The 8,354-nt window shown below is 55.1% G+C and overlaps 1 protein-coding gene across 1 annotated transcript in view; it reads right to left on the reverse strand.

Moving 5' to 3' along the window:
- Positions 1-1,116, reverse strand: part of SATB2 (SATB homeobox 2) — a 156,220-nt gene extending 155,104 nt beyond the window's left edge. Inside the window, exon 1 of the mRNA XM_024206990.2 lies at positions 921-1,116. The gene's annotated coding sequence lies outside the window, so the exon portion shown is untranslated. The remainder of the gene's footprint in view (positions 1-920) is intronic.
- Between the last annotated feature and the right edge of the window lie 7,238 nt (positions 1,117-8,354).

Consider the following 8,354-nt stretch of genomic DNA (forward strand, 5'->3'; position numbering starts at 1 on the left):
AACAGGTAACTAACAAGTACTGACGCACAACGGCTCACCAGAGTTGATCGCTCATTTGAAATTCAGTGGCACAAACCATGTTATTACCGGAGACATTTACACGTTACATTTCTGTCCCGTGGGTCAGTTTAGAAAGTTGGGTACTTTGAAAAAGGTAGGTGTGTTAAGTAACTCCTGCACAGAATCAACCCGATTCACGCGGACACAACATAATGTGAAGCCCCGATTGTGAATTAATACAGCGATATACGGAGACATCATCTCTCTTCGGAAGATCACTCTGCAAACTAATAGTGCGCAAACACCGCAAGGATAACAACCGGATCTAAAAATGCTCTGGGCTCCCTGCAAATGTGACCTGGTACGTATGTTGGCAAACGTGCATTAAAGTCGGCAAGTTTATCAAAATAACATGCGACAGGTATCTTGATTACACTTCTCCGATCAAAGTGCCGTTAACACATCCCGGGTCAAGCCGCGTCTTCGTTCATTGATACTCTGAGCCAAATCAAACTCAAGTTCAAATTCACTCTAAAAACTCCCCCCACCCACCCCTGCTCTCCAAACCTAGCGTTAGTGTTTGCAAGGCAGGTCAGTTTTGGGGTGCCCACATGCTATTTAAAGGAGATCGGGTTGGCAGGTTTGACTACACAACGCAGTACAAACCAAGCCAGAAACCCCCAAGAACTGTGTGCTCCACTCCTGCTAGGCGGGTTCCTGGGAACGGCCACCCAGCCATATAGGCACAAGGAGGGACAGGGCATTGCTGCAGCCAGGGCTGTTTCTCTCACAATTAACACCACCGCCGTCATGATTTCACGGACACCGTCCATAATAAAACTAGCTCGCTCCTCGCGACAAAGGCTGCTGCGAGCTGCTCACCCACGCGGGGTTCGTGGGCGCGCTCCTGCTGTACTTACTGCTTATAGTCTGTCTGTAAGTTGGCTGAGTTGGGCTCTGTCCATGGATCAAAAGTAGAGAATCCAGGGTGGAAAGTTTTCTTGTTTCCTCCTTTTACGTTCGTGTTTTCTTCCTTTCTACTTCCTTCCCCCCTCCCCACCCAGTTGACCCCCCTTTTCCTTTTCCTCGAGTCCGAGCTTTAAGGTCCCGGGTCAGGGTGTCTTCTTGGGCAGCGCTGGCTGTCACGAGTCCGAGCCCCTTCCACAGAGGGCAGCCGGGGGAGTGAACGGGGGTGGGGGGAAGAGGTGAGGCGACTGGCTCCGAGGGGGGAGAGAGAGAGAGGCCCGACTTCTCACACCTTCGGCCGAGAAAATCAATCGCGGGGGAGAGAGGGGGTGGCGAAGGGGAGGGAGGCCGCGTCTAAAGGGGCCGCTATCCCGGGCAGCGGGAGGAGAAGCGGCAGCAGGAGGAGCCGGGAAGCGGGCGCTTGTGATCGCGGTGAAGAGGCGGCAGCCCCCGATGTGTCACTTTCAATCGCTCCCTCCTCTGCCAGCAGCAGCAGCAGGAGGAGCAGGAGGGACTCGCCACAGCGAGAGGAGAGAAATGATTATTAGTTGCGTTGAGTCATCAAGGCAAAGTGAGTCCTTTCTGGGGTTGTCCTTGGTTTCAGTGTCTGTGTGTGTGTGTGTGTCTCTGTGTGTGCGGTTTTCCTGTCCCCAGATCTTTGCATCCAAAATAGCAACCACCTCCCGCCCCTGCCTTCCTCCCCTCCCCCCACTCCCCCAATAAATAAAAGTCTCTGGCTAAGCTCAGCTCAGGTACAGCGCGGAGAGAAGCAGCCCACCTGCCCCCCCACCCATCCTCCCTCCCTCCCAGCCAAGGCTGCCGCTGCTCCAGCCAGCCCCGCTGCCTGCAGAAGGGTGGGGAAGCGGGGAGGGAGGGAGACCCGCCTGGCAGGAAATTAAACACCAATAAATAAATAATGAACGTCCCCCCGGAGCGCGCACACAGGCAGGCGAGCCGGGCGCTGCGCCTGGGGTGGGGAGGCAGGGTTAGGGGCGGGGGGAGAAGGGCAGCCCGGGGGAGGCGGAGCCGGAGCCGGGCGCTCTGCCCGTCTGTCCGCGGCTCCGGGCTGCGAGCCAGGGGCTGGGGGGCGAGGGGCCCGGCTAGTGACAGCAGGAGCAGCCTGCCCACGGCGCGTCGCTGCCGGGCACGGCCTGAGCTGGAAGTTGCGCCCTCCGCCCGCTCCAACCACCCCCGGGGCAGCCGGACACATGCAGCCCGGGGGCAGCCGGAGCCGCGGCCTCCCCGCCATCCCCGGCTGCAAGGTGCAGCCGCAGCCCCGACCGTCCACCAGCGCCGGGCTCCGGGGCAGGGGCCAGCGCGCCACCGGCCGGGCCCCTCCAGCCCATCCCCGGCGGCAGCCCCCAGAGTCCCGGGCCTGCAGGGGATGGGGGAGCCGGCCCGGCCCGCTCAGATCTCCCGGCCTCGCCGCTGCCTGGGCCGGGGATGGGGGGGCTCTGCCCGCAAACCCCGAACCCCGCCGCCAACTCCCCTGCCCCGCCCGGGAGCAGCTCGGGGCCGCCCCGCAGCAGCCGAGGCGGCGGCAGCACCAGCTCCGCTTTAAGGTGGACCGAAGAAATTCCAACCCCTCCAGCGGGGCGTCCCCGCCGCTCGCGGGCCGGGAACCCCATGCCCAGCTCACGCTCCGACAGGCACCAGCCGACTCGCCCACCCGCTCAACGGCTCCTATTGCGGCCGGCCGAGCCCCCTTAAGTGGGCCTGCTTTTACGGTGGCGCCGGAGGGTCAAAAAGGGGGGTAGAAACGCGTTAAAGGGGGACACATTGGAGTCCTGAGGATTGGGGGGAGGGGGCCTTTCGTGGATGCCTGCGGCTGGGAGTGGGAGAGGAAAGGAGCCCAGCTAACTGCGGGGGCAGGGAGAACAGAGCACATACGCTCCCCTGGCTCTGGCCTGGCACAGACCCTTTGGGGAGAGGGGTTCAGTGACTGCCTTGGGGACAGGGAAGAAGAACCAAGAATAGCAACAGCTCTTGGCTCCTGGCAACCCCCCGTCCACTATGCCCAGCCCTGATGAGGAGCGGGGGTTGCAGGAAAGAATAAGCAGCCGCTCCTGTTCCCCAAGAATATCACCTGGAGCAAAAGGAGAGTAACTCCTTTCCTTCCCCCCTACACCCCACACGTGCACAGGGCGATCTCGGCGGGCTTTGTAGAAAAAGCAGAAGCCGCAAGAACAGCAGCAACTTTCAATCCCGCCACCAATGTTGCAGTCCCTCATGGGGGCGGGAGGGTCACATTATTTGGAGGTGAGAATAAGAACTAGCAGCACTAATAGCTTCACACCCATCCTATTATCTTAACTTGGTAGAAAGAAGCAATAGCAGCAGCTCCCAGCCCCGTCGCCACCATATTTGTAATCCCTGCCGGTAGTCTACATATTAACGTCTTTTGGAAGTAGAGCACCAGCAATGCAGTTTCTTTGGGGATTTGGGCTGCGTGGAGCTTGCAGCCTGGCGGTGGTAGCTGAGCTGCGGCTGCTATTGCTTTTCCTCCGGACGATGTTAATAGGTTGCGGAGTGGTCGTGTCTCTCTAAGGGCTTCGGGCCGTACAAGGAAGTGGGGCTGGGAGCCTGTGAGACGCGGCGGAGCTCTGACCAGGGTAAGAGAGAAACTCGCTTCATTCCAGATCAACCCCACTCTCAATCCCGGTGCAGCAGCAGGATTCTGCCCCCCCGGAAAAGGCAGCAGCTGGACGGGCTCCTGCCCCATGTAGGGGAGGGGGTGGAACAGCGATTTCTCGCCGCGTGGCTACGAGGCGTCTCGACCGGGTGTAATCTCTGCCCCCGGGTCAGGAAGAAATGGAAGGGGTGGGGGCGGGGGTCGTAACTCCGGTTGAACTTTGTGGGACCCAGAACTAGAGGCTCCTGCCAGCAAAAGGTAGGGAGGGTGGCGTGTGGGGCGAGAATTCTCCACCAGGCACGGAGCAACGACCCGCTCGGGCAATTTGCATGAGTTGTTTGAGAAGGACTGAAAGCCAATGCAGCTGAAAAAATGCAGACTTTGGAGGAGTTTAATGCAAAGTAGCTGAAGTATGTCAGCCAGATTTTGTATTTGAAAGATTACAGGTTTGGAAAAGAAAAGAAAAAAAAAGAAAGAAAAGAATCCTGGAAGTTCGAAGAGCAAACTTTTTTCAGTACTCTAGTGTAACTTGACAAAATAAACTGCGTAACATGCTGTTGTGGGTTATATATGGAAGTTCGTATTTTCTACCAACTATTGAATAATTAAATAATGTTGATTTATTCTTACCTTTGATGTTCAACTACGAATTCCTTCGGATCAATGGCCAGAAAGTTAGAAGAATTGGTGATTTAAGACTTCAGTACTTCTGGAAAAAAATACCAATGGTTTAGCCAGGATCTTCTCTGTCTGATTCGTCACTATTATTATATCTGATGATGTGGATGGACAGAGTCAATCCAAGCTCATTAATGAGCTATTTTATAAACACCACTGTCTGAAGATCTTCATTTACATTTTGTCAATGATCCTTTCGTTAACATCAGAGACTTGTGTCAACAGCATGATTACAGGACTCTAGTAAAGCTCCTATAAAAGTAAAGCTCCTGGCTTGTTAATCGATTAATATTTTATTATTTGTAAATATTTTATAAAGTTTTTAGGGAAACTATTGATTCTAAATTATTAAACCACTCAGTGGGGGAGCTGAATAATGCATCCAATTAAATATACACGTTGCAATTGCTTTATTTTCAATTAATCCATTGCACCTCTTTTCTTCTATGGGTTTGTGGGGTTTTTTTGTTTTTGGGGGGGGCGGAGGGGCGGTTGGTTGTTTTTTTATTTATTTTTTGCATTTGTACGTTAAATGGAGAACAAGAGCTGCAAACTTGTTTTCTATATATAAAATTACTTAAACTTTGCATTATTGAGTGGTAATAATTGTGATACGGGAAACTGAGAGGATTATTATTAAAGACACGCAAAACTGAACCGATTACTTAAATTCTGCTGGTTAGTAATTTCTGTTTCTTAAACTTTATTTTATTCAAACAGATTTATAGGAGATTTTGAGATACATGATGTTTATTTTTCTTTTACAGAATATTTCCCAATAAAGGCCTTTTCTGTTTCAAATTACATATGCTTTTTCCAGTACAAAATGTTCACGTCTTTATTTCAACTGAGGGAGGGGAAGCGATTACTTTCCAGCGCATTTTTTAATATAAAAAAACAAGCTGTTTTTTTTTTATTAATAACCTCTGCTTTTTCGTCATTTAGAACAAATTGAAATACCAGGGTTTTTCTGTTTGGACCTATTCTGGTGAATGCAAAATGGATGCGCTTATTAGCGTGTGACAATCTTCCTTATTTTAGTTTTTTTAATCCTCGGGTGGTGTATTGCCAAATAATTTTCCGAATACAAATCTCGGTGGAAAGGTTTGTTTTTAATTAACTGTCACTTTTCCAGCCAACACGCGATTTCAAGTTCCAGGGTTGTCCAACCTTCAAAAAGCGCAAAGAGCCAAAGGCGGCGGTGTTTTTGCAGATTTTCCGGGACAAATATTGCGCTTCCTTTCGCTGATGTTCATCTGCTGCGCTCCGTTGCGCGGAGTTTGCGACATTTGAAATGTTGTCTCCGTCTGGGATCAGAGTGGGAAATAGTCCTGGTCTTCACAAATTCGCCCCCGCAATCTAATGACAAATTACTCCTAAACAATACGATTTCCTTCTTTCCCTCTTTCCTCCAGGAGCTGCCTATGTCTCTCGGTATCTAGCTCCTTTCCTCACCTTCCCTATTTTTCTTTTTCTTCCTAGAGGCCCTTGCTGCCCTGACCCTGCCTTGTGCCCCCATCTCCCCCCTGGCTTCCCGTGGGTGCTGTGAGCTCGAAGTCCTCTAACGCCTGCTACCGGACTTGGAAGCGCCTGGCTCCCTGCAGCCGGCGGCCAGGCTGCAAGCAACAGGGGGGTAGCCCTGCCCTGGAGAAGCAGCGGGTATTTCGTTTTCTATTTACTCCGCCGCTTGAGTGCCGGAAGCCAGGGCCTGTCTCTGCATCTCAGCGGCGCTCCCGGGGCAAAGGGGCTGTGCAGAAGGGGAGCCAACAGCGCTTGAAATGCACCGGCTGTTGCTGGGGTGGAAAGGGGAGCGGTTAGTTTCTTTCTCGGTGGCTAAATCAGCGGAGGGCAAAAGGCCCGGAGAGGCCCAAACCTCCACCCGCCAAGGGAAACCACTAGCGGAGCGCACGGAAAGGCCACGAAGCCAGCGACGGCTAATCGTGCACATGAACTGTTCATGCTCAGAGCACCTAGGAAGGTCCTTCGGGGCTGAGAGCCTGGGGCGGCTACATTGCACTCCGCTAGGGGTAATGGCAGGCTGCGAGCCTTGGCCAAAACCTTGCCAGGGGTCGGAGGGAGAGAACGGGCTGTGTTTGCTGGAGAACAAAGGGGAGAAGCAAGAAACCACCGAGCGCGAGAGAACAAATGTGCTTAAAACTCATTCGCTGGTGGCAACAGTTAAGGCAAAAATGCGAACCACGCAAGTTAAGGGAAACAAAGCTCGCCTCGTCTCCAGAGCTGTAGGGCGCTTCCCTCTCTCGCCTTTATCTCAATCTGGAGGCAATTTGGGGACTGGAAAAGTCTGGTGCGGGAATTGGGAAGTGAGGGCCCGGAACAAGAGGTAGGGAAGCTGGCAAAAGAGTGGGGGATCGGGGAAGGGAGTAAGAGACGGGGGGGACTGGGACCAGGGGAAGGGGAAAGTGCGGATGGAGGAGGGTGAGAAGGGAAGGAAGGGAAAAGAAGAGTAGGGGGAAGAGGGGTGATCCAGGTAAGTCGCCTGGGGAAAAGGAGGTCGGGGCCGAGATGTTGGGGGGAAGGCGCTCAGGTTCTGGGGCTGGGATTTGAGGGATGCCTGGGGCTTGGGGCTGGACTCTAGCTGGGCCCACCTGGCCTGGCCGGGATTTAATGCAGGAAAGCAAGGCGGGTGTGATTGACCGGCCTGGAGCCAGGTCCCCTCTGGACCAGAAACAAAACAAGGAAGCTCGGTGCTCCTGGCGCCTCACCTTTTCCTTCTTCCCCCAGAGGCACAGCTGTGCCAGCGTGTGCAGCGGGGCCCCCAGAAAAGGGGAGGGGTGGCCTATGGACTCGGGGGAGGGGGAGTGGAGAGGCTGCCTCGGCAGCACAGTTGTACAGCTCCCTCTGCCCCGGGCTGCTCTCGCTGCTCCGGCTCTGCAGCAGCCCGCGCCGCGGCCAGGCGAGCGCCACCGGCCACAGGGAGGCTCCTGCTTCCGTCGCCGGCCCAGCTAAGCGCCCGGGACCACCTAGGCCCCGCGCTCAGCGCCGCCGCTCCCGGCCCCCACGCGGAGCAGCCCCGAGGCTGCTTCAAACAGCGCCACCGCGCGGGCCGCTGGGGGAAACTCAAGGCCAGGAGCCGGCCGCCTCGCGCTGTCAAGGGACCGGTGCCCCGGGGGACGGCCAGCCTCAGCCCCTCCGGGGAATCAGTGCTGCGGAGACGCCCGAGGGGGGCTGCCCCGAGCGCGATCGGACCTGCGATCGAGTGAGCCCCCCCCCGTGCTGCTTGTTTCCCCTCTCCGCGTCGTTCCTCTCTTCCCAAGGGCAGAGTCCGTCCAACACGCACCCCCGGGGCACCTCACGGGGAAGAGGGCAGCCAGGGCTGGTGTTGGTGACCCTACAGCCCCGTTATAATGACTGGAGAGTGCATTGAAGTGGACACCCGCCCTCCCCTTCTTGGAGCGCGCCTCTTGGTTTCACTGTGCTGCGGAGAAGGGAAACATTGCGAGAGGTGTAAGGGAGTGGGGGGCGGGGAGAGGAAACCTGGGGCAGGTAGGAAGGAACCTGGTGCATGATTGTATTTTTCTCCCCTACCATTCCTTCCTGATTCTTGGGGGGGGGGGCTGATTCTCAGGAGCAAGCCCTGCCTCAACCCGAGAGCCCCTTGAACGTTGCCCGTTTCCAGAGCTGGTCCCGTGTTCCCTGGCACTCGGCAATCCCCAGAATTACAAAGCGATCACTCACACGGCGGGCAGGTTTAACCAGTGGAGACGGAACAACACGCACCGCAAGCTAGCATGGCTGGAAGAGGGGTGAGCTAGTAAAGCCCCAACGTTTCCCTCCCCTTCGAGCAACTCTTACTCTTCACAGTCATGGGATCAGCACCGGGCTAGAAACTGCTTCGCGCACAGAACGTAGAACTGGCGGTGGGAGCAGATTTAAAGAGCAGCTCTGCCTTCAGCCTCCTTTCACTCCTAGCAGCCCAAGATGGGACAATCTCACTTGCAGGATTTTCTAGCCAACTATATTCATTGAGCCTTTAAATTCAATGTACCAGCACAAACAATTAATCCAGCAGTCAGGCGGAACAGAGACAGGCATTGACAGCAGTTTCTGGGAGCACTGA

Source organism: Terrapene carolina, unplaced genomic scaffold (assembly GCF_002925995.2).
Source record: "Terrapene carolina triunguis isolate 2854851 unplaced genomic scaffold, T_m_triunguis-2.0 Scaffold62, whole genome shotgun sequence".
NCBI classification, from domain to species: Eukaryota; Metazoa; Chordata; order Testudines; family Emydidae; genus Terrapene; species Terrapene triunguis.